Here is a 5,000-nt window from a genome sequence, read left to right on the forward strand (position 1 = left end):
TCGATGCCGCAAGGTCGTACGATATCGACGGCCTATCCGAGTTTCTATGTATGTACTATATATACATATGTATATAGGGTGTCTCGAGTCAATTCAACGCTTCATTTTCTTTCATCGACTCATTTGCTTTCAAACGTTTCTGCGACTGGTTGTATGTTAAATGTTAAGCCCATTGTCCGTAGTTATGGCACGTTGGGTATGCATGGAAAACTAGAAAAGAAAAAAAAGAAAAACAAAAAAAAAAAGGAAACTTGCGAATTTAATCATCTAACCTGTGATATAACAATCGTCGTGTATATATTATGTATATATGTGTGTGTAATACGTAATTACATATGTAAATGCTCAGTTTATAACGTAGAACATATGTTATATGTGATTAAAATAAATTTTCCGACGTTATTCTGTAACTCTGATATTTTTGTGTTTACCTTGAAATTTAATAAGATGTAATGGATATTAGAAATAATTAAAAAGATATTCGATAATATTAGATAATATTAGGAAAATGTTAAAATAATACTTCACATTAAAATGATAAAAGAATAAATCGTTATATATTTGTATATAATATAATTATAGGAAAATTATGCATTGAAACATCGTTTAATATTTAAAATCTGTTTCTATATTGATATTAATCTATTGATATTAACAAAATGATGTGTTAATCAATAATACAAATTAATTAACATAAAATTAATTATTTTAATCGGACATTTTCTCAAAACATTATGAGAAATTTATCTATAATATTAAATAAATATAACATACAATTTTATAAATGCCTTTTTTTCTTTTGTTCTGCTTTTATCTAACATATAGTATATGAGATGTACTTAAATACGGAACAAACATTTTATAGCCAACTATTTTTTTGTATATCAAATATTTTTAAGTTATTAATCGTCTTTTGTTAATCAATAATCATTATTATAACAACAACAACAATAACAAGAACAAAACTGAAAAAAAATAAAATGGTCAACTATTTATATTTTATAATTTAAATTACCAATTGGAATAAATACTTCTCATTTTTATATCAATTATTGTAATACATACAAAATGCAAAATATTTCCTCATTATAATCATCAATTTATTAATATCTACATATCTACGTGTCTGAATAATTGTCGGTAATTTTGTTCTTGAATAAAGAAAAGATCGTTTATTAATAAAATAAAAGAAAAGAAATAAATAAATACATAATATTTATCATTTATTGTACAAACTCCCTGAAAATATTCTGTTCAATAAAAACTGAAGATTTCATGAAACGTAAAAGCACCCTGCCGAATTGATTAGCTCGTTCGAAGAAAAGCAAAAAGATATTACGACCAAAAGTAGTCTTTTGCTACTCGAAGGGACGAGCTTCGTTCGACTATAATCTCGTAAATTTTGTCCACAGGTATGGATGGGTGAGTTGGATAGGGTAAAAGGAATGATAGGACAAAGAGGAATGGGAGCAAGACAGAAGACAAGCAAAGTCTCTGTTTCAACTTCCTTGATTTGCGATAAAACTTCGAAATGAGTCCACCTAAGAGGACCGTACTAAAATTCGACCGGACATATTCTTGAGATATCACATGTGTGTAAAATTATAGATAAGAACTCGGACAAGCAAGGACTTCTACCGCAAATAAAAAAGAAAGAAAGAAAGAAAGAGAAGAAATATTGGTATTATATCTTTTACCGTTATAGAAACCAAAATACGAGAGTAGTACTGTTATTCGAAAATAACGCGATATTTTTAACCGATATTTACAAATAATTATTTTTGATTTTTCTATTTTACTTTCTTACAATTTTTAAGATATTTATAAGGACATTACGACATTGTGTTAACAAATTTATAACGAAACCAATATAGTGTCGAAATCGTTGTAATACCAAATATATTAACCAAAATAATTACCAGTATTTTTTTGATAATATGTATTATCAAATATCATATGTATAGTGTGATATCGCGTATAAAAAATAATACGATGTTCGCAATCGTCGAAACGTTATAATTCCTTTCTACGTCCATTATTAATATATAATTTATTAGTTGATTAAGTATACTTTTAATGTTCGATCGAAACCAGAGACTCAAATGTTTTATGATAAAGCTACCATTACAATAACGTACGTTTTATGACGTACATTTTTTTACAAACTCAATGAATTAAATTTATTCTTGGAACCGTTGGAAAAATTTTCTCATTCTCATAATCAAAAGATTCTGTGATTTCGTCTAATCCCTCGAGCAATAACGCATTGTCGTGAAACATTTCATCATGACGGAACCTATCTTTGCAAATGTCACTAAGGGGTGGTTCTTCATTTTCAATCTGTCCTAAGGACGGTCTGAAGAGAATCATTTTAAAATTCTCGAATAAAGGAAAAATGATTTTTCCAGAATTGTATTCGCCAGCTAAAATTGCTTTAGCAATATTATCAATATAAGTTAATGTCATAAGTTAATGAAAGATCATTCTCGTCTTCAAAATATGTATCTACTAATCCCATTAAGATATAATTTATCGGATATACAATAAATGATACATCAATAATTAGAATTAACAAAAATCTAACTTTATAAGTTGATTTTTATTAAATATATTTTTATTGTTTTAAGTTATTCAAAAAGAAAAATATATTTCGATCTTACATAACTAACTATGTTTGTAATAAAAAAAAAATCCCGAAATAAATACCGGTATATTTGGATTTTCGGCAATAACGCTTGGTAAAATATTAAGTCCTTCCAACAAAGAACAAATTAATCGCATGATTAATAACAAATTAAAAAAAGGGAGTAGATAATATCTGTATGTGTGTATAAATATATATATTCTCTTGAATTAAACGTCTATATCTTATAACAAACGATTTGTATCAATGCATTTACTTCTGTAGAAAATTCATTATACAAAAGTGTGTTAATAAACATAAATAAATGAACTCTTTATAAATACAATATTTCTCATATACAAAAATAATTGTAATACGTAATAAAACAAACAAAACTTTTATCGATAGAAAAATATAATGCAAGAAGGAAACGTTGACACCTTCGAATATTATGAAGAAAGATTGAATTTTATGACGTAAGAAAAAATGAAATAAGATTTAGAAAAAAAAGAAATATAAATACGTATACGAGTTACATAACTTATATTTAAATTAATATTTTAACAGAGGGAAAAAGCCTGATAACGAAACGTTGGACGGAAGAAAGGTAAAGATAAAAATGACGATTAGAAACTAACATGGGTGTATGGAAGATAGAAAAAAAAAAAAAAGAAATTTACAAGTATTATAATCGACGCTGTGGTAACCAGATGGGGAGAAGAGATAAAAACCTGGATTAAACGTGCATATGTAAGTAAACAAGTGTTAATATATGTAGCTAGTGTCACTTACAAACGTGAGCGAATGGCCACGAAACGGTCATGTAAAGATAGAATGAGCGTGCCTTATCTCTTGATTTTCCGTGTCATCCTTTCCCACTTTTACCTTTTAAACATCTAATTAGAAAAGACAGAGAGTGATAGGGATAGAGAGAGAGAAAGAGAGAAAAAGCTGATGAGAAAAACTAATCTGAGGGCTTCGAAAAGTTCGAAGTATGTCGTTTGTCGCAATTTCATGATAGAATCGATCAAGGATTATAACTGCAAAAGAAACATCGTAAAAAATCTGATAGAATTATTATACATTGTCATTTAAACCTTCGTAATATCATGTAATATTCAAATCACATTTTGTTCCCTTTGGTGAGATAAATGATTGAAAAAATTGATTAAGATACTCCAATCAGGTGGATGCACCTGTGTTTCTATTGTATTCACACACTCGTAAATTCGTTGCACGTCTTTCGCACACATACGGCGAATGCATGCATCTGCTTCAATATTCACGGAACGTACGATCGTACCAGATAAGAATTTTCTTATTTATCCAAAACTCGTTGATGACGTTACTTCACATGTGCGACACATATTGAAAACCTGCTGAATAAACCTAACATCATCATAGATTTCGAGAATCGAAGAGATTATTTTGAATAACTACAAACAGGGTTTAAGCGAAAAATTTAGAAAAAAATTCAATTTGTTAAATACTCATTTGATATTAGTTTTATCTATGTTATAATAATAATTACTTAAAAAAGAATATATATATATATATATATATATATATATATATATATACATATATATATATACTTAGGTCATTTCCACAATTGGTTAATTTTTTCAAGAAAAAACAAAATCATTTGAATTTATTAGATCGTTCGTTTCGTATATTAATCAACCTTACTACTTTAATCCGTCTAATAATAATAATAATAAAATTTTCTTTCATATAATCTCTCGAAGGAAACTTTCATTTTTCCAGGATGAGACATATCGTTAGAAATGTAAGTACTCATTGTCAACGAGCCTCGAATGTCACGAATACTAGGTATCGTTTGGCGTCTCCTGAATCTAGTCCGAATATCGATCGGTCCTTAAAGTGAACCATTCGACGATAAGACCGAAGGAACGATCAACTGGTCGTAATAGTCTTTCTCTTATAATCCATTTTAATCGAAAGTATCGTACGATACCAACTGATCGGATCTGTAACTTCATTTTCTTAAACTCACTTATCATCCCTTTTCTCTTTATCAATAAGTTTCTTTTTATTCGATTTTCTATAACCTATTGCAATAGATATATACAAAATCGATTGTTTATCCGGAAGAAAAATAAAACAAATAAAAATAAAAATCAAAAACAATTTTAGTCACGATCTGATAATTTTTTACTGTACAAATAATAAGTTCATTTTATTGTATTAATAAAAATCGTTGATTTATAAAATTATCGATGTCTTCAATAGTTCTTCACTTTTTCTTCTTACTACGATTCGTTATATATAAAAAATAAAAAAAAAAAACTTAATTTAATTTAATTTTAATTTTTAAATTAAATTCAAACGAATAAATTTTTAACAAGTTTTTATT

This window comes from Vespa mandarinia, chromosome 7 (assembly GCF_050613455.1).
Source record: "Vespa mandarinia isolate Hongniang chromosome 7, ASM5061345v1, whole genome shotgun sequence".
Classification (NCBI taxonomy): domain Eukaryota; kingdom Metazoa; phylum Arthropoda; class Insecta; order Hymenoptera; family Vespidae; genus Vespa; species Vespa mandarinia.